The sequence below is a fragment of the Apium graveolens genome, chromosome 2 (assembly GCF_009905375.1).
Source record: "Apium graveolens cultivar Ventura chromosome 2, ASM990537v1, whole genome shotgun sequence".
Lineage (NCBI taxonomy): Eukaryota > Viridiplantae > Streptophyta > Magnoliopsida > Apiales > Apiaceae > Apium > Apium graveolens.
Window position 1 is genome coordinate 48,934,204 of NC_133648.1, and position 26,476 is coordinate 48,960,679.

Here is a 26,476-nt window from a genome sequence, read left to right on the forward strand (position 1 = left end):
GATATACTGATTTTGGGTTTGTGAAAAAATATTTAAAAATTCCCGAACATTCCGTGCATGACTTTATAAGGAAAATCCAGTAAAAGGCGTACTCCCTGAAACGAGAATGTTAGCCGAACGTCCGAATAATTTTTTTAAGTGAGATGTCCGATGATCCAACCGTATGGATGTCAAGATATGTTGATTTTGGAATTGTGAAAAAATATTGAAAAATTCCCGAACATTCCGTGCATGACTTTATAAGGAAAATCTAGTAAAAGGCATACTCCCAGAAACGAGAATGTTACCCGAACGTCCGAATAATTTTTTAAATGAGCTGTCCGACGATCCAACCGTACAGATGTCAAGATAAGTTGATTTTGGGCTTGTGAAAAAATATTTAAAAATTCCCGAACATTATGTGCATGACTTTATATGGAAAATCCAGTAAAAGGCGTACTCCCGGAAACGAGAATGTTAGCTAAACGTCTGAATAATTTTTTTAAATGAGATGTCCGACGATCCAACCGTACGGATGTCAAGATAAGTTGATTTTGGGCTTGTGAAAAAATATTTAAAACTTCCCGAACATTTCGTGCATGACTTTATAAAGAAAATCCAGTAAAAGGCGTACTCCCTGAAACGAGAATGTAACCCGAACGTCTGAATAATTTTTTTAAATGAGCTATCTGAGGATCCAACTGTACGGATGTCAAGATAAGTTGATTTTGGGCTTGTGAAAAAATATTTAAAAATTCCCGAACATTCTGTGCATGACTTTTTAAGGAAAATCTAGTAAAAGGCATACTCCCTGAAACGAGAATATTACCCGAACGTCCGAATAATTTTTTAAATGAGATGTCTGAAGATCCAACCATATGGATGTCTAGATAAATTGATTTTGGTCTTGTGAAAAAATATTTAAAAATTCCTGAATATTCCGTGCATGACTTTATAAGGAAAATCTAGTAAAAGGCGTACTCCCTGAAACGAGAATGTTACCCGAACGTCCGATTAATTTTTTAAATGAGCTGTCCGATGATCCAACCATACGGATGTCAAGATAAGTTTATTTTGGGGTTGTGAAAAAATATTTAAAACTTTCGGAACATTCTGTGCATGACTTTATAAAGAAAATCCAGTAAAAGGCGTACTCCCTAAACGAGAATGTAACCCGAATGTCCGAATAATTTTTTTAAATGAGCTATCCGAGGATCCAACTGTACGGATGTCAAGATATACTGATTTTGGGTTTGTGAAAAAATATTTAAAAATTCCCGAACATTCCGTGCATGACTTTATAAGGAAAATCCAGTAAAAGGCGTACTCCCTGAAACGAGAATGTTAGCCGAACGTCCGAATAATTTTTTTAAGTGAGATGTCCGATGATCCAACCGTATGGATGTCAAGATATGTTGATTTTGGAATTGTGAAAAAATATTTAAAAATTCCCGAACATTCCGTGCATGACTTTATAAGGAAAATCTAGTAAAAGGCATACTCCCAGAAACGAGAATGTTACCCGAACGTCCGAATAATTTTTTAAATGAGCTGTCCGATGATCCAACCATACAGATGTCAAGATAAGTTGATTTTGGGCTTGTGAAAAAATATTTAAAAATTCCTGAACATTATGTGCATGACTTTATATGGAAAATCCAGTAAAAGGCGTACTCCCGGAAACGAGAATGTTACCCGAACATCCGAATAATTTTTTAAATGAGCTGTCCGATGATCCAACCATGCGGATGTCAAGGTAAGTTGATTTTGGGCTTGTGAAAAAATATTTAAAACTTCTCGAACATTCCGTGCATGACTTTATAAAGAAAATCTAGTAAAAGGCGTACTCCCTCAAACGGGAATGTTACCCGAACGTCCGAATAATTTTTTTAAATGAGCTATCCAACGATCCAACTGTACGGATGTCAAGATAAGTTGATTTTGGGCTTGTGAAAAAATATTTAAAAATTCCCGAACATTCTGTGCATGACTTTTTAAGGAAAATCTAGTAAAAGGCATACTCCCTGAAACGAGAATGTTACCCGAACGTCCGAATAATTTTTTAAATGAGATGTCCGAAGATCCAACCATATGGATGTCTAGATAAATTGATTTTGGTCTTGTGAAAAAATATTTAAAAATTCCTGAATATTCCGTGCATGACTTTATAAGGAATATCTAGTAAAAGGCGTACTCCCTGAAACGAGAATGTTACCCAAACGTCCGATTAATTTTTTAAATGAGTTGTCCGATGGTCCAACCATACGGATGTCAAGATAAGTTGATTTTGGGGTTGTGAAAAAATATTTAAAACTTCCGAAACATTCTGTGCATGACTTTATAAAGAAAATCCAGTAAAAGGCGTACTCCCTGAAACAAGAATGTAACCCGAACGTCCGAATAATTTTTTAAATGAGCTATCCGAGGATCCAACTGTACGGATGTCAAGATATACTGATTTTGGGTTTGTGAAAAAATATTTAAAAATTCCCGAACATTCCGTACATGACTTTATAAGGAAAATCCAGTAAAAAGCGTACTCCCTGAAACGAGAATGTTAGCCGAACGTCCGAATAATTTTTTTAAATGAGACGTCCGATGATCCAACCGTATGGATGTCAAGATATGTTGATTTTGGAATTGTGAAAAAATATTTAAAAATTCCCGAACATTCCGTGCATGACTTATAAGGAAAATCTAGTAAAAGGCGTACTCCGTGAACGAGAATGTTACCCGAACGTCCGAATAATTTTTTAAATGAGCTGTCTGACGATCCAACCATACGGATGTCAAGATAAGTTGATTTTGGGCTTGTGAAAAAATATTTAAAACTTCCCGAACATTTCGTGCATGACTTTATAAATAAAATCCAGTAAAAGGCGTACTCCCTGAAACGAGAATGTAACCCGAACGTCTGAATAATTTTTTTAAATGAGCTATCCGAGGATCCAACTGTACGGATGTCAAGATAAGTTGATTTTGGGCTTGTGAAAAAATATTTAAAAATTCCCGAACATTCTGTGCATGACTTTTTAAGGAAAATCTAGTAAAAGGCATACTCCCTGAAACGAGAATATTACCCGAACGTCCGAATAATTTTTTAAATGAGATGTCTGAAGATCCAACCATATGGATGTCTAGATAAATTGATTTTGGTCTTGTGAAAAAATATTTAAAAATTCCTGAATATTCCGTGCATGACTTTATAAGGAAAATCTAGTAAAAGGCGTACTCCCTGAAACGAGAATGTTACCCGAACGTCCGATTAATTTTTTAAATGAGCTGTCCGATGATCCAACCATACGGATGTCAAGATAAGTTTATTTTGGTGTTGTGAAAAAATATTTAAAACTTTCGGAACATTCTGTGCATGACTTTATAAAGAAAATCCAGTAAAAGGCGTACTCCCTGAAACGAGAATGTAACCCGAACGTCCGAATAATTTTTTTAAATGAGCTATCCGAGGATCCAACTGTACGGATGTCAAGATATACTGATTTTGGGTTTGTGAAAAAATATTTAAAAATTCCCGAACATTCCGTGCATGACTTTATAAGGAAAATCCAGTAAAAGGCGTACTCCCTGAAACGAGAATGTTAGCCGAACGTCCGAATAATTTTTTTAAGTGAGATGTCCGATGATCCAACCGTATGGATGTCAAGCTATGTTGATTTTGGAATTGTGAAAAAATATTTAAAAATTCCCGAACATTCCGTGCATGACTTTATAAGGAAAATCTAGTAAAAGGCATACTCCCAGAAACGAGAATGTTACCCGAACGTCCGAATAATTTTTTAAATAAGTTGTCCGACAATCCAACCGTACAGATGTCAAGATAAGTTGATTTTGGGCTTGTGAAAAAATATTTAAAAATTCCCGAACATTCTGTGCATGACTTTTTAAGGAAAATCTAGTAAAAGGCATACTCCCTGAAACGAGAATGTTACCCGAACGTCCGAATAATATTTTAAATGAGATGTCCGAAGATCCAACCATATGGATGTCTAGATAAATTGATTTTGGTCTTGTGAAAAAATATTTAAAAATTCCTGAATATTCCGTGCATGACTTTATAAGGAAAATCTAGTAAAAGGCGTACTCCCTGAAACGAGAATGTTACCCAAACGTCCGATTAATTTTTTAAATGAGATGTCCGATGATCCAACCATACAGATGTCAAGATAAGTTGGTTTTGGGGTTGTGAAAAAATATTTAAAACTTCCAGAACATTCTGTGCATGACTTTATAAAGAAAATACAGTAAAAGGCGTACTCCCTGAAACGAGAATGTAACCCAAACGTCCGAATAATTTTTTTAAATGAGCTATCCGAGGATCCAACTGTACGGATGTCAAGATATACTGATTTTGGGTTTGTGAAAAAATATTTAAAAATTCCCGAACATTCTGTGCATGACTTTATAAGGAAAATCCAGTAAAAGGCGTACGTTAGCCGAACGTCCGAATAATTTTTTTAAATGAGATGTCCAATGATCCAACCGTATGGATGTCAAGATATGTTGATTTTGGAATTGTGAAAAAATATTTAAAAATTCCCGAACATTCCGTGCATGACTTTATAAGGAAAATCTAGTAAAAGGCATACTCCCAGAAACGAGAATGTTACCCGAACGTCCGAATAATTTTTTAAATGAGCTGTCCGACGATCCAACCGTACAGATGTCAAGATAAGTTGATTTTGGGGTTGTGAAAAAATATTTAAAAATTCCTGAACATTATGTGCATGACTTTATATGGAAAATCCAGTAAAAGGCGTACTCCCGGAAACGAGAATGTTACCCGAACATCCGAATAATTTTTTAAATGAGCTGTCTGATGATCCAACCATGCGGATGTCAAGGTAAGTTGATTTTGGGCTTGTGAAAAAATATTTAAAACTTCCCGAACATTCCGTGCATGACTTTATAAAGAAAATCTAGTAAAAGGCGTACTCCCTCAAACGGGAATGTTACCCGAACGTCCGAATAATTTTTTTAAATGAGCTATCCAACGATCCAACTGTACGGATGTCAAGATAAGTTGATTTTGGGCTTGTGAAAAAATATTTAAAAATTCCCGAACATTCTGTGCATGACTTTTTAAGGAAAATCTAGTAAAAGGCATACTCCCTGAAACGAGAATGTTACCCGAACGTCCGAATAATTTTTTAAATGAGATGTCCGAAGATCCAACCATATGGATGTCTAGATAAATTGATTTTGGTCTTGTGAAAAAATATTTAAAAATTCCTGAATATTCCGTGCATGACTTTATAAGGAATATCTAGTAAAAGGCGTACTCCCTGAAACGAGAATGTTACCCAAACGTCCGATTAATTTTTTAAATGAGCTGTCCGATGGTCCAACCATACGGATGTCAAGATAAGTTGATTTTGGGGTTGTGAAAAAATATTTAAAACTTCCGAAACATTCTGTGCATGACTTTATAAAGAAAATCCAGTAAAAGGCGTACTCCCTGAAACAAGAATGTAACCCGAACGTCCGAATAATTTTTTAAATGAGCTATCCGAGGATCCAACTGTACGGATGTCAAGATATACTGATTTTGGGTTTGTGAAAAAATATTTAAAAATTCCCGAACATTCTGTGCATGACTTTATAAGGAAAATCCAGTAAAAGGCGTACTCCCTGAAACGAGAATGTTAGCCGAATGTCCGAATAATTTTTTAAATCAGATGTCCGATGATCCAACCGTATGGATGTCAAGATATGTTGATTTTGGAATTGTGAAAAAATATTTAAAAATTCCCGAACATTTCGTGCATGACTTATAAGGAAAATCTAGTAAAAGGCGTACTCCGTGAACGAGAATGTTACCCGAACGTCCGAATAATTTTTTAAATGAGCTGTCTGACGATCCAACCATACGGATGTCAAGATAAGTTGATTTTGGGCTTGTGAAAAAATATTTAAAACTTCCCGAACATTTCGTGCATGACTTTATAAAGAAAATCCAGTAAAAGGCGTACTCCCTGAAACGAGAATGTAACCCAAACGTCTGAATAATTTTTTTAAATGAGCTATCCGAGGATCCAACTGTACGGATGTCAAGATAAGTTGATTTTGGGCTTGTGAAAAAATATTTAAAAATTCCCGAACATTCTGTGCATGACTTTTTAAGGAAAATCTAGTAAAAGGCATACTCCCTGAAACGAGAATATTACCCGAACGTCCGAATAATTTTTTAAATGAGATGTCTGAAGATCCAACCATATGGATGTCTAGATAAATTGATTTTGGTCTTGTGAAAAAATATTTAAAAATTCCTGAATATTCCGTGCATGACTTTATAAGGAAAATCTAGTAAAAGGCGTACTCCCTGAAACGAGAATGTTACCCGAACGTCCGATTAATTTTTTAAATGAGCTGTCCGATGATCCAACCATACGGATGTCAAGATAAGTTTATTTTGGTGTTGTGAAAAAATATTTAAAACTTTCGGAACATTCTGTGCATGACTTTATAAAGAAAATCCAGTAAAAGGCGTACTCCCTGAAACGAGAATGTAACCCGAACGTCCGAATAATTTTTTTAAATGAGCTATCCGAGGATCCAACTGTACGGATGTCAAGATATACTGATTTTGGGTTTGTGAAAAAATATTTAAAAATTCCCGAACATTCCGTGCATGACTTTATAAGGAAAATCCAGTAAAAGGCGTACTCCCTGAAACGAGAATGTTAGCCGAACGTCCGAATAATTTTTTTAAGTGAGATGTCCGATGATCCAACCGTATGGATGTCAAGCTATGTTGATTTTGGAATTGTGAAAAAATATTTAAAAATTCCCGAACATTCCGTGCATGACTTTATAAGGAAAATCTAGTAAAAGGCATACTCCCAGAAACGAGAATGTTACCCGAACGTCCGAATAATTTTTTAAATAAGTTGTCCGACAATCCAACCGTACAGATGTCAAGATAAGTTGATTTTGGGCTTGTGAAAAAATATTTAAAAATTCCCGAACATTATGTGCATGACTTTATAAGGAAAATCCAGTAAAAGGCGTACTCCCGGAAACGAGAATGTTACCCGAACGTCCGAATAATTTTTTATATGAGCTGTCCGATGATCCAACCATGCGGATGTCAAGGTAAGTTGATTTTGGGCTTGTGAAAAAATATTTAAAACTTCCCGAACATTCCTTGCATGACTTTATAAAGAAAATATAGTAAAAGGCGTACTCCCTCAAATGAGAATGTTACCCGAACGTCCGAATAATTTTTTTAAATGAGCTATCCAACGATCCAACTGTACGGATGTCAAGATAAGTTGATTTTGGGCTTGTGAAAAAATATTTAAAAATTCCCGAACATTCTGTGCATGACTTTTTAAGGAAAATCTAGTAAAAGGCATACTCCCTGAAACGAGAATGTTACCCGAACGTCCGAATAATTTTTTAAATGAGATGTCCGAAGATCCAACCATATGGATGTCTAGATAAATTGATTTTGGTCTTGTGAAAAAATATTTAAAAATTCCTGAATATTCCGTGCATGACTTTATAAGGAAAATCTAGTAAAAGGCGTACTCCCTGAAACGAGGATGTTACCCAAACGTCCGATTAATTTTTTAAATGAGATGTCCGATGATCCAACCATACAGATGTCAAGATAAGTTGATTTTGGGGTTGTGAAAAAATATTTAAAACTTCCAGAACATTCTGTGCATGACTTTATAAAGAAAATACAGTAAAAGGCGTACTCCCTGAAACGAGAATGTAACCCAAACGTCCGAATAATTTTTTTAAATGAGCTATCCGAGGATCCAACTGTACGGATGTCAAGATATACTGATTTTGGGTTTGTGAAAAAATATTTAAAAATTCCCGAACATTCTGTGCATGACTTTATAGTGAAAATCCAGTAAAAGGCGTACGTTAGCCGAACGTCCGAATAATTTTTTTAAATGAGATGTCCGATGATCCAACCGTATGGATGTCAAGATATGTTGATTTTGGAATTGTGAAAAAATATTTAAAAATTCCCGAACATTCCGTGCATGACTTTATAAGGAAAATCTAGTAAAAGGCATACTCCCAGAAACGAGAATGTTACCCGAACGTCCGAATAATTTTTTAAATGAGCTGTCCGACGATCCAACCGTACAGATGTTAAGATAAGTTGATTTTGGGCTTGTGAAAAAATATTTAAAAATTCCCGAACATTATGTGCATGACTTTATAAGGAAAATCCAGTAAAAGGCCTACTCCCGGAAACGAGAATGTTACCCGAACGTCCGAATAATTTTTTAAATGAGTTGTCCGATGATCCAACCATGCGGATGTCAAGGTAAGTTGATTTTGGGCTTGTGAAAAAATATTTAAAACTTCCCGAACATTCCGTGCATGACTTTATAAAGAAAATCTAGTAAAAGGCGTACTCCCTCAAACGAGAATGTTACCGAACGTCCGAATAATTTTTTTAAATGAGCTATCCGAGGATCCAACTGTACGGATGTCAAGATATACTGATTTTGGGTTTGTGAAAAAATATTTAAAACTTCCCAAACATTCCGTGCATGACTTTATAAAGAAAATTCAGTAAAAGGCGTACTCCCTGAAACGAGAATGTCACCCGAACGTCCGAATAATTTTTTTAAATGAGCTATCCGAGGATCCAGCTGTACGGATGTGAAGATATGTTGATTTTATGTTTTTGAAAAAATATTTAAAAATTCCCGAACATTCCGTGCATGACTTTATAAATGAAAATCCAGTAAAAGACGTAATCCCTGAAACGAGAATGTTAGCCGAACGTCCGAATAATTTTTTTAAGTGAGATGCTTGAAGATCCAACCGTATGGATACAAGATATGTTGATTTTGGGCTTGTGAATAAATATTTAAAAATTCCCGAACATTCTGTGCATGACTTTATAAGGAAAATCCAGTAAAATACGTACTCCCCGAAATGAGAATGTTACCCGAACGTCCGAATAATTTTTTAAATGAGTTGTCTGACGATCTAACTATATGGATGTCAAGATATGTTGATTTTAGGATTGTGAAAAAATATTTAAAAATTCCCGAACATTCCGTGCATGACTTTATAAGGAAAATCCAGTAAAAGACATACTCCCTGAAACGAGAATGTTACCCGATCGTCCGAATAATTTTTTAAATGAGCTGTCCGACGATCCAACCATACGGATGACAAGATAAGTTGATTTTAGCCTTGTGAAAAAATATTTAAAACTTCCCGAACATTCCGTGCATGACTTTATAAAGAAAATTAGTAAAAGGCGTACTCCCTGAAACGAAAATGTTACCCGAACGTCTAAATAATTTTTTTAAATGAGCTATCCGAGGATCCAACTGTATGGATGTCAAGATATGTTGATTTTGGGCTTGTGAAAAAATATTTAAAAATTCCTGAACATTCCGTGCATGACTTTATAAGGAAAATCTAGTAAAAGGCGTACTCCGTGAACGAGAATGTTACCCGAATGTCCGAATAATTTTTTAAATGAGCTGTCCGACGATCCAACCATACGGATGTCAAGATAAGTTTATTTTGGGCTTGTGAAAAAATATTTAAAACTTCCCGAACATTTCGTGCATGACTTTATAAAGAAAATCCAGTAAAAGGCGTACTCCCTAAAACGAGAATGTAACCCGAACGTCCGAATAATTTTTTTAAATGAGCTATCCAAGGATCCAACTGTATGGATGTCAAGATAAGTTAATTTTGGGCTTGTGAAAAAATATTTAAAAATTCCTGAACATTCTGTGCATGACTTTTTAAGGAAAATCTAGTAAAAGGCGAACTCCCTGAAACGAGAATGTTACCTGAACGTTCGATTAATTTTTTAAATGAGCTGTCCGATGATCCACCCATACGGATGTCAAGATAAGTTGATTTTGGGGTTGTGAAAAAATATTTAAAACTTCCGGAACATTCTGTGCATGACTTTATAAAGAAAATCCAGTAAAAGGCGTACTCCCTGAAACGAGAATGTAACTCGAACGTCCGAATAATTTTTTTAAATGAGCTCTCCGAGGATCCAACTGTACGGATGTCAAGATATACTGATTTTGGGTTTGTGAAAAAATATTTAAAAATTCCCGAACATTCCGTGCATGACTTTATAAGGAAAATCCAGTAAAAGGCGTACTCCCTGAAACGAGAATGTTAGCCGAATGTCTGAATAATTTTTTTAAATGAGATGTCTGATGATCCAACCGTATGGATGTCAAGATATGTTGATTTTGGAATTGTGAAAAAATATTTAAAAATTCCCGAACATTCCGTGCATGACTTTATAAGGAAAATCTAGTAAAAGGCAAACTCCCAGAAACGAGAATGTTACCCGAACGTCCGAATAATTTTTTAAATGAGCTGTCCGATGATTTAACCGTACAGATGTCAAGATAAGTTGATTTTGGGCTTGTGCAAAAATATTTAAAAATTCCCAAACATTATGTGCATGACTTTATAAGGAAAATCCAGTAAAAGGCGTACTCCCGGAAACGAGAATGTTACCCGAACGTCCGAATAATTTTTTAAATGAGCTGTCCAATGATCCAACGATGCGGATGTCAAGGTAAGTTGATTTTGGGCTTTTGATAAAATATTTAAAACTTCCCGAACATTCCGTGCATGACTTTATAAAGAAAATCTAGTAAAAGGCGTACTCCCTCAAACGAGAATGTTACCCGAACGTCCGAATAATTTTTTTAAATGAGCTATCTGAGGATCCAACTGTACGGATGTCCAGATATGTTGATTTTGGGTTTGTGTAAAAATATTTAAAAATTCCCGAACATTCCGTGCATGACTTTATAAGGAAAATCCTGTAAAAGGCGTACTCCCTGAAACGAGAATGTTAGCCGAACGTCTGAATAATTATTTTAAATTAGATGTCTGACGATCCAACCGTATGGATGTAAAGATATGTTGATTTTGGGCTTGTGAATAAATATTTAAAAATTCCCGAACATTCGGTGCATGACTTTATAAGGAAAATCCAGTAAAAGGCGTACTCCCTGAAATGAGAATGTTACCCGAACATCCGAATAATTTTTTTAAATGAGTTATCCGACAATCCAACCGTACGGATGTCAAGATATATTGATTTTGGGCTTGTGAAAAAATATTTAAAAATTCCCGAACATTCCGTGCATGACTTTATTAGGAAAATCTAGTAAAAGGCGTACTCCATGAACGAGAATGTTACCCGAACGTCCGAATAATTTTTTAAATGAGTTGTCCGATGATCCAACCATCCGGATGTCAAGATAAGTTGATTTTGGGCTTGTGAAAAAATATTTAAAACTTCCCGAACATTCGGTGCATGACTTTATAAAGAAAATCCAGTAAAAGGCGTACTCCCTGAAACGAGAATGTTACCCGAACGTCCGAATAATTTTTTAAATGAGCTATCCGATAATCCAACCATACGGATGTCAAGATAAGTTGATTTTGGGCTTGTGAAAAAATATTTAAAAATTCCCGAACATTCTGTGTATGACTTTATAAGGAAAATCTAGTAAAAGGCATACTCCCTGAAACGAGAATGTTACCCGAATGTCCGAATAATTTTTTGAATGAGCTATCCGATGATCCAACCATACGGATGTCAAGCTAAGTTGATTTTGGGCTTGTGAAAAAATATTTAAAACTTCCCGAACATTCGGTGCATGACTTTATAAAGAAAATCCAGTAAAAGGCGTACTCCCTGAAACGAGAATGTTACCCGAACGTCAGAATAATTTTTTTAAATGAGCTATCCAACGATCCAACTGTACGGATGTCAAGATATGTTGATTTTGGGCTTGTGAAAAAATATTTAAAAATTCCCAAACATTCCGTGCATGACTTTAAAAGGAAAATCTAGTAAAAGGCGTACTCTCTGAACAAGAATCTTACCCGAATGTCCGAATAATTTTTTAAATGAGCTATCCGACGATCCAACCATATGCATGTCAAGATAAATTGATTTTGGTCTTGTGAAAAAATATTTAAAAATTCCTGAATATTCCGTGCATGACTTTATAAGGAAAATCTAGTAAAAGGCGTACTCCCTGAAACGAGAATATTACCCGAACATCCGAATAATTTTTTAAATGAGTTGTCCGACGATTAAACCGTACGGATGTCAAGATAAGTTGATTTTGGGCTTGTGAAAAAATATTTAAAACTTCACGAACATTATGTGCATGACTTTATAAGGAAAATCCAGTAAAAGGCGTACTCCCTGAAACGAGAATGTAACCCGAACGTCCGAATAATTTTTTTAAATGAGCTATCCGATGATCCAACTGTACGGATGTCAAGATATACTGATTTCGGGTTTGTGAAAAAATATTTATAAATTTCCGAATTTTCCGTGCATGACTTTATAAGGAAAATCCAGTAAAAGGCGTACTCCCTGAAACGAGAATGTTAACCAAATGACCGAATAATTTTTTTAAATGAGATGTCCGATGATCCAACTGTAAGGATGTCAAGATATGTTGATTTTTGATATGTGAACAAATATTTAAAAATTCCTGAACATTCCGTGCATGACTTTATAAGGAAAATCTATTAAAAGGCATACTCCTAGAAACGAGAATGTTACCCGAACGTCCGAATAATTTTTTAAATGAGCTGTCCGATGATCCAACCGTACGAATGTCAAGATATGTTGATTTTGGGCTTGTGAAAAAATATTTAAAAATTCTTGAACATTCCATGCATGACTTTATAAGGAAAATCTAGTAAAAGGCGTACTCTCTGAATAAGAATGTTACTCGAACGTCCGAATAATTTTTTAAATGAGCTGTCCGATGATCCAACCATACGGATGTCAAGATAAGTTGATTTTAGGCTTGTGAAAAAATATTTAAAAATTCCTGAATATTCCGTGCATGACTTTATAAGGAAAATCTAGTAAAAGGCGTACTCCCTGAAACGAGAATGTTACCCGAACGTCCGAATAATTTTTTAAACGAGCTGTCCAATGATCCAACCATACGGATGTCAAGATAAGTTAATTTTGGGCTTGTGAAAAAATATTTAAAACTTCCCAAAAATTCCGTGCATGACTTTATAAAGAAAATCCAGTAAAAGGCGTACTTCCTGAAACGAGAATGTAACCCGAACGTCCAAATAATTTTTTTAAATGAGCTATCCGACGATCCAACTGTACGGATGTCAAGATATACTGATTTTGGGTTTGTGAAAAAATATTGAAAAATTCCCGAACATTCCGTGCATGACTTTATAAGGAAAATCCAGTAAAAGGCGTACTCCCTAAAACGAGAATGTTAGCCAAACGTCCGAATAATTTTTTTAAATGAGATGTCTGACGATCCAACCGTACGGATGTCAGGATATGTTGATTTTGGAATTGTGAAAAAATATTTTAAAATTCCCGAACATTCCGTGCGTGACTTTATAAGGAAAATCTAGTAAAAGGCATGTTCCTAGAAACGAGAATGTTACCCGAACGTCCGAATAATTTTTTAAATGAGTTGTCCGGTGATTAAACCATACGGATGTCAAGATAAGTTGATTTTGGGCTTGTGAAAAAATATTTAAAACTTCACGAACATTATGTGCATGACTTTATAAGGAAAATCCAGAAAAAGGCGTACTCCCTGAAACGAGAATGTTACCCGAACGTCCGAATAATTTTTTTAAATGAGCTATCCAATGATCCAACTATACGGATGTCAAGATATGTTGATTATGGGCTTGTGAAAAAATATTTAAAAATTCCCGAACATTTCGTCCATGACTTTAAAAGGAAAATCTAGTAAAAGGCGTACTCCCTGAACGAGAATGTTACCCGAACGTCCGAATAATTTTTTAAATGAGCTGATCGACGATCCTACCATACGGATGTCAAGGTAAGTTGATTTTGGGCTAGTGAAAAAATATTTAAAACTTTCCGAACATTCCGTGCATGACTTTATAAAGAAAATCCAGTAAAAGGCGTACTCCCTGAAACAAGAATGTTACCCGAACGTCCGAATAATTTTTTTAATTGAGCTATCTGAGGATCCAACTGTACGGATGTCAAGATATGTTGATTTTGGGTTTGTGAAAAAATATTTAAAAATTCCCGAACATTCTGTGCATGACTTTATAAGGAAAATCCAGTAAAAGGCGTTCTCCCTGAAACGAGAATGTTAGCCGAATGTCCGAATAATTTTTTTAAATGAGATGTCTGACGATCCAACCGTATGTATGTCAAGATATGTTGATTTTGGGCTTGTGAATAAATATTTAAAAATTTCCGACCATTCTTTGCATGACTTTATAAGGAAAATTTAGTAAAAGGCGTACTCCCTGAAATGAGAATGTTACCCGAATGTCCGAATAATTTTTTTAAATGAGCTATCCAATGATCCAATTATACGGATGTCAAGATATGTTGATTATGGAATTGTGAAAAAGTATTTAAAAATTCCCGAACATTCCGTGCATGACTTTATAAGGAAAATCCAGTAAAAGGCGTTCTCCCTGAAACGAGAATGTTAGCCGAATGTCCGAATAATTTTTTTAAATGAGATGTCTGATGATCCAACCGTATGGATGTCAAGATATGTTGATTTTGGGCTTGTGAATAAATATTTAAAAATTCCCGAACATTCTTTGCATGACTTTATAAGGAAAATTTAGTAAAAGGCGTACTCCCTGAAATGAGAATGTTACCCGAACGTCCGAATAATTTTTTTAAATGAGCTATCCAATGATCCAACTATACGGATGTCAAGATATGTTGATTATGGGCTTGTGAAAAAATATTTAAAAATTCCCGAACATTTCGTGCATGACTTTATAAAGAAAATCCAGTAAAAGACGTTCTCCCTGAAACGAGAATGTTAGCCGAACGTCCGAATAATTTTTTTAAATGAGATGTCTGACGATCTAACCGTATGGATGTCAAGATATGTTGATTTTGGTCTTGTGAATAAATATTTAAAAATTCCCGAACATTTCGTCCATGACTTTAAAAGGAAAATCTAGTAAAAGGCGTACTCCCTGAACGAGAATGTTACCCGAACGTCCGAATAATTTTTTAAATGAGATGTTCGACGATCCTACCATACGGATGTCAAGGTAAGTTGATTTTGGGCTAGTGAAAAAATATTTAAAACTTTCCGAACATTCCGTGCATGACTTTATAAAGAAAATCCAGTAAAAGGCGTACTCCCTGAAACAAGAATCTTACCCGAACGTCCGAATAATTTTTTTAAATGAGCTATCTGAGGATCCAACTGTACGGATGTCAAGATATGTTGATTTTGGGTTTATGAAAAAATATTTAAATATTCCCGAACATTCCGTGCATGACTTTATAAGGAAAATCCAGTAAAAGGCGTTCTCCCTGAAACGAGAATGTTAGCCGAATGTCCGAATAATTTTTTTAAATGAGATGTCTGACGATCCAACCGTATGTATGTCAAGATATGTTGATTTTGGGCTTGTGAATAAATATTTAAAAATTCCCGAACATTCTTTGCATGACTTTATAAGGAAAATTTAGTAAAAGGCGTACTCCCTGAAATGAGAATGTTACCCGAACGTCCGAATAAATTTTTTAAATGAGCTATCCAATGATCCAACTATACGGATGTCAAGATTTGTTGATTATGGGATTATGAAAATGTATTTAAAAATTCCTGAACATTCCGTGCATGACTTTATAAGGAAAATCCAGTAAAAGGCGTTCTCCCTGAAACGAGAATGTTAGCCGAATGTCCGAATAATTTTTTTAAATGAGATGTCTGATGATCCAACCGTATGGATGTCAAGATATGTTGATTTTGGGCTTGTGAATAAATATTTAAAAATTCCCGAACATTCTTTGCATGACTTTATAAGGAAAATTTAGTAAAAGGCGTACTTCCTGAAATGAGAATGTTACCCAAACGTCCGAATAATTTTTTTAAATGAGCTATCCAATGATCCAACTATATGGATATCAAGATATGTTGATTATGGGCTTGTGAAAAAATATTTAAAAATTCCCAAACATTTCGTGCATGACTTTATAAGGAAAATCTAGTAAAAGGCGTACTCCCTGAACGAGAATGTTACCCGAACGTCCGAATAATTTTTTAAATGAGTTGTTCGATGATCCTACCATACGGATGTCAAGGTAAGTTGATTTTGGGCTTGTGAAAAAATATTTAAAACTTTCTGAACATTCCGTGCATGACTTTATAAAGAAAATCCAGTAAAAGGCGTACTCCCTGAAACAAGAATGTTTCCCGAACGTCCGAATAATTTTTTTAAATGAGCTATCTGAGGATCCAACTGTACGGATGTCAAGATATGTTGATTTTGGGTTTGTGAAAAAATATTTAAAAATTCCCGAACATTCCGTGCATGACTTTATAAGGAAAATCCAGTAAAAGGCGTTCTCCCTGAAACGAGAATGTTAGCCGAATGTCCTAATAATTTTTTTAAATGAGATGTCTGACGATCCAACCATATGTATGTCAAGATATGTTGATTTTGGGCTTGTGAATAAATATTTAAAAATTCCCGAACATTCTTTTTATGACTTTATAAGGAAAATTTAGTAAAAGGCGTACTCCCTGAAATGAAAATGTTACCCGAACGTCCGAATAATTTTTTTAAATGAGCTATCCAATGATCCAACTATACGGATGTCAAGATATGTTGATTATGGGCTTGTGAAAAAATATTTAAAAATTCCCGAACATTCTGTGCATGACTTTATAAGGAAAATCCAGTAAAAGGCGTTCTCCCTGAAACGAGAATGTTAGCCGAATGTCCGAATAATTTTTTTAAATGAGTTGTCCGATGATCCAACCGTACAGATGTCAAGATATGTTGATTTTGGGATTGTGAAAAATTATTTAAAAATTCCCGAACATTCCTTGCATGACTTTATAAGGAAAATATAGTAAAAGGCATACTCCCTGAAACGAGAATGTTACCCGAACGTCCGAATATTTTTTTAAATGAGCTGTCCGACGATCCAACCGTACGGATGTCAAGATAAGTTGATTTTGGGCTTGTGAAAAAATATTTAAAACTTCCCGAACATTATGTGCATGACTTTATAAGGAAAATCCAGTAAAAGGCATACTCCCTGAAACGAGAATGGTACCCGAACGTCCGAATAATTTTTTTTTCTAAGCTATCCAATGATCCAACTGTACGGATGTCAAGATATGTTTATTTTGGGCTTGTGAAAAAATATTTAAAAATTCCCGAACATTTCGTGCATGACTTTATAAGGAAAATCTAGTAAAAGGCGTACTCCTTCAAGGAGAATGTTACCCTAATGTCCGAATAATTTTTTAAATGAGCTGTTCGACGATCCAACCATAGGATGTCAAGATAAGTTGATTTTGGGCTTGTGAAAAAATATTTAAAAATTCCTGAATATTCCGTGCATGACTTTATTAGGAAAATCTAGTAAAAGGCGTACTCCCTAAAACGAGAATGTTACCCGAACGTCCGAATAATTTTTTAAATGAGCTGTCCAATGATCCAACCATAAGGATGTCAAGGTAAGTTGATTTTGGGCTTGTGAAAAAATATTTAAAACTTCCCGAACATTCTGTGCATGACTTTATAAAGAAAATCCAGTAAAAGGCGTACTCCCTGAAACAAGAATGTTACCCGAACGTCGGAATAATTTTTTTAAATGTGCTATCTGAGGATCCAACTGTACGGATGTCAAGATATGTTGATTTTGGGTTTGTGAAAAAGTATTTAAAAATTCCCGAACATTCCTTGCTTGACATTATAAGGAAAATCCAGTAATAGGCGTACTCCCTGAAACGAGAATGTTAGCCGAACGTCTGAATAATTTTTTTAAATAAGATGTTTGACGATCCAACCATATGGATGTCAAGATATGTTGATTTTGGGCTTGTGAATAAATATATAAAAATTCCCGAACATTCTGTGCATGACTTTATAAGGAAAATCCAGTAAAAGGCGTACTCCCTGAAATGAGAATGTTACCCGAACATCCGCATAATTTTTTTAAATGAGTTGTCCGACAATCCAACCGTACGGATGTCAAGATATGTTGATTTTGGGATTGTGAAAAATTATTTAAAAATTCCCGAACATTCCTTGCATGACTTTATAAGGAAAATCTAGTAAAAGGCGTACTCCTTCAACGAGAATGTTACCCGAACGTCCGAACATTTTTTTAAATGAGCTGTCCGACGATCCAACCATACGGATGTCAAGATAAGTTGATTTTGGGCTTGTGAAAAAATATTTAAAACTTCCCGAACATTATGTGCATGACTTTATAAGGAAAATCCAGTAAAAGGCATACTCCCTGAAATGAGAATGTTACCCGAACATCCGAATAATTTTTTTAACTGAGCTATCCAATGATCCAACTGTACGGATGTCAATATATGTTTATTTTGGGCTTGAGAAAAAATATTTAAAAATTCCCGAACATTTCGTGCCAGACTTTATAAGGAAAATCTAGTAAAAGACGTACTCCTTCAACGAGAATGTTACCCGAACGTCCGAATAATTTTTTAAATGAGCAGTTCGACGATCCAACCATACGGATGTCAAGATAAGTTGATTTTGGGCTTGTGAAAAAATATTTAAAAATTCCTGAATATTCCGTGCATGACTTTATTAAGAAAATGTAGTAAAAGGCGTACTCCCTGAAACGAGAATGTTACCCGAACGTCCGAATAATTTTTTAAATGAGCTGTCCGATGATCCAACCATAAGGATGTCAAGGTAAGTTGATTTTGGACTTGTGAAAAATATTTAAAATTTCCCGAACATTCTGTGCATGACTTTATAAAGAAAATCCAGTAAAGGCGTACTCCCTGAAATAAGAATGTTACCCGAACGTCCGAATACTTTTTTTAAATGAGCTATCTGAGAATCCAACTATACGGATGTCAAGATATGTTGATTTTGGGTTTGTGAAAAAGTATTTAAAAATTCCCGAACATTCCTTGCTTGACATTATAAGGAAAATCCAGTAATAGGCGTACTCCCTGAAACGAGAATGTTAGCCGAACGTCTGAATACTTTTTTTAAATAAGATGTTTGACGATCCAACCATATGGATGTCAAGATATGTTGATTTTGGGCTTGTGAATAAATATATAAAAATTCCCGAACATTCTGTGCATGACTTTATAAGGAAAATCCAGTAAAAGGCGTACTCCCTGAAATGAGAATGTTACCCGAACGTCCGAATAATTTTTTTAAATGAGTTGTCCAATGATCCAACCGTACGGATGTCAAGATATGTTGATTTTGGGATTGTGAAAAAATATTTAAAAATTCCCGAACATTCCGTGCATGACTTTATAAGGATAATCTAGTAAAAGGCATACTCCCTGAAACGAGAGAGTTACCCGAACGTCCGAATAATTTTTTAAATGTGGTGTCCAATGATTAAACCGTACGGATGTCAAGACAAGTTGATTTGGGCTTGTAAAAACATATTTAAAACTACACGAACATTATGTGCATGACTTTATAAGGAATATCCAGTAAAAGGCGTACTCCCTGAAACGAGAATGTTACCCGAACGTCCGAATAATTTTTTTAAATGAGCTATCCAACGATCCAACTATACGGATGTCAAGATATGTTGATTATGGGCTTGTGAAAAAATATTTAAAAATTCCCGAACATTTCTTGCATGACTTTATAAGGAAAATCTAGTAAAAGGCGTACTCCCTGAACGAGAATGTTACCCGAACGTCCGAATAATTTTTTAAATGAGCTGTTCGATGATCCAACCATACGGATGTCAAGATAAGTTGATTTTGGGCTTGTGAAAAAATATTTAAAAATTCCTGAATATTCCGGGCATGACTTTATAAGGAAAATGTAGTAAAAGGCGTACTCCCTGAAACGAGAATATTACCCAAACGTCCGAATAATTTTTTAAATGAGCTGTCCGATGATCCAACCATATGGATCTCAAGGTAAGTTGGTTTTGGGCTTGTGACATTTTTTTAAAACTTCCCGAACCTTCCGTGCATGACTTTATAAAGAAAATCCAGTAAAAGGCGTACTCCCTGAAACGAGAATGTTACCCGAACGTCCGAATAATTTTTTTAAATGAGCTATCTGAGGATCCAACTGTACGGATGTCAAGATATGTTGATTTTGGGTTTGTGAAAAAATATTTAAAAATTCCCGAACATTCCGTGCATGACTTTATAAGGAAAATCCAGTAAAAGGCGTTCTCTCTGAAACGAGAATGTTAGCCGAACGTCCGAATAATTTTTTTAAATGAGATGTCTGACAATCTAACCAAATGGATGTCAAGATATGTTGATTTTGGGCTTGTGAATAAATATTTAAAAATTCCCGAACATTCTGTGCATGACTTTATAAGGAAAATCCAGTAAAAGGCGTACTCCCTGAAATGAGAATGTTAACCGAACGTCCGAAATTTTTTTTTAAATGAATTGTCCGATGATCCAACCATACGGATGTCAAGATATGTTGATTTTGGGATTTTGAAAAAATATTTAAAAATTCCCGAACATTCCGTGCATGACTTTATAAGGAAAATCTAGTAAAAGGCATTCTCCCTGAAACGAGAATGTTACCCGAACGTCCGAATAATTTTTTAAATGAGCTGTCCGATGATCCAACCGTACGGATGTCAAGATAAGTTGATTTTGGGCTTGTGAAAAAATATTTAAAACTTCCCCAAAATTCCGTGCATGACTTTATAAAGAAAATCCAGTAAAAGGCGTACTCTCTGAAACGAAAATGTAACCCGAACGTCCGAATAATTTTTTTAAATGAGCTATCCAAGGATCCAACTGTACGAATGTCAAGACATACTTATTTTGGGTTTGTGAAAAAATATTTAAAAATTCTCGAACATTCCGTGCATGACTTTATAAGGAAAATCCAGGAAAAGGCGTACTCCCTGAAACGAGAATGTTAGCTAAACGTCTGAATAATTTTTTTAAATGAGATGTCCGACGATCCAACCGTACGGATGTCAAGATAAGTTGATTTTGGGCTTGTGAAAAAATATTTAAAACTTCCCGAACATTCCGTGCATGACTTTATAATGAAAATCCAGTAAAAGGCGTACTCCCTGAAACGAAAATATTACCCGAACATCCGAATAATTTTTTAAATGAGCTGTCCGATGATCCAACCGTACGGATGTCAAGATAAGTTGATTTTGGGCTTGTGAAAAATATTTAAAACTTCCCGAAAAATCCGTGCATGACTTTATAAAGAAAATCCAGTAAAAGGCGTACTCTCTGAAACGAAAATGTAACCCGAACGTCCGAATAATTTTTTTAAATGAGCTATCCAAGGATCCAACTGTACGGATGTCAAGACATACTGATTTTGGGTTTGTGAAAAAATATTTAAAAATTCTCGAACATTCTGTGCATGACTTTATAAGGAAAATCCAGGAAAAGGCGTACTCCCTGAAACGAGAATGTTAGCTAAACGTCCGAATAATTTTTTTAAATGAGATGTCCGACGATCCAACCGTACGGATGTCAAGATAAGTTGATTTTGGCCTTGTGAAAAAATATTTAAAACTTTCCGAACATTCCGTGCATGACTTTATAATGAAAATCCAGTAAAAGGCGTACTCCCTGAAACGAGAATGTTACCCGAACGTCCGAATAAATTTTTTAAATGAGCTATCTGAGGATCCAACTGTACGGATGTCAAGATATGTTGATTTTGGGTTTGTGAAAAAATATTTAAAAATTCCCGAATATTCCGTGCATGACTTTATAAGGAAAATCCAGTAAAAGGCGTTCTCCCTGAAACGAGAATGTTAGCCAAACGTCTGAATAATTTTTTTAAATGAGATGTCTGATGATCCAACCGTATGGATATTAAGATATGTTGATTTTTGGCTTGTGAATAAATATTTAAAAATTCCCGAACATTCTGTGCATGACTTTATAAGGAAAATCCAATAAAAGGCGTACTCCCTGAAATGAGAATGTTACCCGAACGTCCGCACAATTTTTTTATATGAGTTGTCCGACGATCCAACAGTATGGATGTCAAGATATGTTGATTATGGGATTGTGAAAAAATATTTAAAAATTCCCGAACATTTCGTGCATGACTTTATAAGGAAAATCTAGTAAAAGGCGTACTCCCTGAACGAGAATGTTACCCGAACGTCCGAATAATTTTTTAAATGAGCTGTTCGACGATCCAACCATACGGATGTCAAGATAAGTTAATTTTGGACTTGTGAAAAAATATTTAAAACTTCCCGAACATTATGTGCATGACTTTAAAAGGAAAATCCAGTAAAAGGCATACTCCCTGAAACGAATGTTACCCGAACGTCCGAATAATTTTTTAATATGAGCTATCCAATGATCCAACTGTACGGATGTCAAGATATGTTTATTTTGGGCTTGTGAAAAAATATTTAAAAATTCCCGAACATTTCGTGCATGATTTTATAAGGAAAATCTAGTAAAAGGCGTACTCCTTGAACGAGAATGTAACCCGAACGTCCGAAATTTTTTTTAAATGAGCTGTTCGACGATCCAACCATACGGATGTCAAGATAAGTTGATTTTGGGATTGTGAAAAAATATTTAAAAATTCCTCAATATTCCGTGCATGACTTTATTAGGAAAATCTAGTAAAAGGCGTACTGCCTGAAACGAGAATGTTACCCGAACGTCCGAATAATTTTTTAAATGAGCTGTCCGATGATCCAACCATAAGGCTGTCAAGGTAAGTTGATTTTGGGCTTGTGAAAAAATATTTAAAACTTCCTGAACATTCTGTGCATGACTTTATAAAGAAAATCCAGTAAAAGGCGTACTCCATGAAACAAGAATGTTACCCGAACGTCCGAATAATTTTTTTTAAATGAGCTATCGGAGGATCCAACTGTACGGATGTCAAGATATGTTGATTTTGGGTTTGTGAAAAAATATTTAAAAATTCCCGAACATTCTGTGCATGACATTATAAGGAAAATCAAGTAAAAGGCGTACTTCCTGAAACGAGAATGTTAGCCGAACGTCCGAATAATTTTTTTAAATAAGATGTCTGACGATCCAACCGTATGGATGTCAAGATATGTTGATTTTGGGCTTGTGAATAAATATTTAAAAATTCCCGAACATTCTGTGCATGACTTTATAAGGAAAATCCAGTAAAAGGCGTACTCCTTGAAATGAGAATGTTACCCGAAAGTCCGAATAATTTTTTTAAATGAGTTGTCCAATGATCCAACCGTACGGATGTCAAGATATGTTGATTTTGGGATTGTGAAAAAATATTTAAAAATTCCCGAACATTCCGTGCATGACTTTATAAGGGTAATCTAGTAAAAGGCATACTCCCTGAAACGAGAGAGTTACCCGAACGTCCGAATAATTTTTTAAATGAGTTGTCCGACGATTAAACCGTACGGATGTCAAGACAAGTTGATTTTGGGCTTGTGAAAACATATTTAAAACTACACGAACATTATGTGCATGACTTTATAAGGAAAATCCAGTAAAAGGCGTACTCCCTGAAACGAGAATGTTACCCGAATGTCCGAATAATTTTTTTAAATGAGCTATCCAACGATCCAACTATACGGATTTCAAGATATGTTGATTATGGGATTGTGAAAAAATATTTAAAAATTCCTGAACATTTCGTGCATGACTTTATAAGGAAAATCTAGTAAAAGGCGTACTCCCTGAACGAGAATGTTACCCGAACGTCCGAATAATTTTTTAAATGAGCTGTTCGACAATCCAACCATACGGATGTCAAGATAAGTTGATTTTGGACTTGTGAAAAAATATTTAAAAATTCCTGAATATTCCGGGCATGACTTTATAAGGAAAATATAGTAAAAGGCGTACTCCCTGAAACGAGAATGTTACCCAAACGTCCGAATAATTTTTTAAATGAGCTATCCGATGATCCAACCATATGGATGTCAAGGTAAGTTGGTTTTGGGCTTGTGAAAAAATATTTAAAACTTCCCGAACATTATGTGCATGACTTTATAAGGAAAATCCAGTAAAAGGCATACTCCCTGAAACGAGAATGTTACCCGAACGTCCGAATAATTTTTTTAAATGACCTATCCAATGATCCAACTGTACGGATGTCAAGATATATTTATTTTGGGCTTGTGAAAAAATATTTAAAAATACCCGAACATTCCGTGCATGACTTTATAAAGAAAATCCAGTAAAAGGGGTACTCCATCAAACGAGAATGTTACCCGAACGTCCGAATAATTTTTTTAAATGAGCTATCTGAGGATCCAACTGTACGGATGTCAAGATATGTTGATTTTGGGTTTGTGAAAAAATATTTAAAAATTCCCGAACATTCCGTGCATCACTTTATAAAGAAAATCCAGTAAAAGGCGTACTCCCTCAAACGAGAATGTTACCCGAACGTCCGAATAATTTTTTTAAATGAGCTATCTAAGGATCCAACTGTACGGATGTCAAGACAAGTTGATTTTGGGCTTGTGAAAACATATTTAAAACTACACGAACATTATGTGCATGACTTTATAAGGAAAATCCAGTAAAATGCGTACTCCCTGAAATAAGAATGTTAACCGAACGTCCGAAATTTTTTTTTAAATGAATTGTCCGATGATCCAACCATACGGATGTCAAGATATGTTGATTTTGGGATTGTGAAAAAATATTTAAAAATTCCCGAACATTCCGTGCATGACTTTATAAGGAAAATCTAGTAAAAGGCATACTCCCTGAAACGAGAATATTACCCGAACGTCCGAATAATTTTTTAAATGAGCTGTCCGATGATCCAACCGTACGGATGTCAAGATAAGTTGATTTTGGGCTTGTGAAAAATATTTAAAACTTCACGAAAATTCCGTGCATGACTTTATAAAGAAAATCCAGTAAAAGGCGTACTCTCTGAAACGAAAATGTAACCCGAACGTCCGAATAATTTTTTTAAATGAGCTATCCAAGGATCCAACTGTACGGATGTCAAGACATACTGATTTTGGGTTTGTGAAAAAATATTTAAAAATTCTCGAACATTCCGTGCATGACTTTATAAGAAAAATCCAGGAAAAGGCGTACTCCCTGAAACGAGAATGTTAGCTAAACGTCCGAATAATTTTTTTAAATGAGATGTCCGACGATCCAACCGTACGGATGTCAAGATAAGTTGATTTTGGGCTTGTGAAAAAATATTTAAAACTTCCCGAACATTCCGTGCATGACTTTATAATGAAAATCCAGTAAAAGGCGTACTCCCTGAAACGAGAATGTTACCCGAACGTCCGAATAAATTTTTTAAATGAGCTATCTGAGGATCCAACTGTACGGATGTCAAGATATGTTGATTTTGGGTTTGTGAAAAAATATTTAAAAATTCCCGAACATTCCGTGCATGACTTTATAAGGAAAATCCAGTAAAAGGCGTTCTCCCTGAAACGAGAATGTTAGCTAAACGTCTGAATAATTTTTTTAAATGAGATGTCTGATGATCCAACCGTATGGATATTAAGATATTTTGATTTTTGGCTTGTGAATAAATATTTAAAACTTCCTGAACATTCTGTGCCTGACTTTATAAAGAAAATCTAGTAAAAGGCGTACTCCCTGAAACAAGAATGTTACCCGAACGTCCGAATAATTTTTTTAAATGAGCTATCGGAGGATCCAACTGTACGGATGTCAAGATATGTTGATTTTGGGTTTGTGAAAAAATATTTAAAAATTCCCGAACATTCTGTGCATGACATTATAAGGAAAATCCAGTAAAAGGCGTACTCCCTGAAACGAGAATGTTAGCCGAACGTCCGAATAATTTTTTTAAATAAGATGTCTGACGATCCAACCGTATGGATGTCAAGATATGTTGATTTTGGGCTTGTGAATAAATATTTAAAAATTCCCGAACATTCTGTGCATGACTTTATAAGGAAAATCCAGTAAAAGGCGTACTCCTTGAAATGAGAATGTTACCCGAACGTCCGAATAATTTTTTTAAATGAGTTGTCCGATGATCCAACCGTACGGATGTCAAGATATGTTGATTTTGGGATTGTGAAAAAATATTTAAAAATTCCCGAACATTCCGTGCATGACTTTATAAGGATAATCTAGTAAAAGGCATACTCCCTGAAACGAGAGAGTTACCCGAACGTCCGAATAATTTTTTAAATGAGTTGGCCGATGATTAAACCGTACGGATGTCAAGACAAGTTGATTTTGGGCTTGTGAAAACATATTTAAAACTACACGAACATTATGTGCATGACTTTATAAGGAAAATCCAGTAAAAGGCGTACTCCCTGAAACGAGAATGTTACCCGAATGTCCGAATAATTTTTTTAAATGAGCTATCCAACGATCCAACTATACGGATGTCAAGATATGTTGATTATGGGATTGTGAAAAAATATTTAAAAATTCCCGAACATTTCGTGCATGACTTTATAAGGAAAATCTAGTAAAAGGCGTACTCCCTGAACGAGAATGTTGCCCGAACGTCCGAATAATTTTTTAAATGAGCTGTTCGACGATCC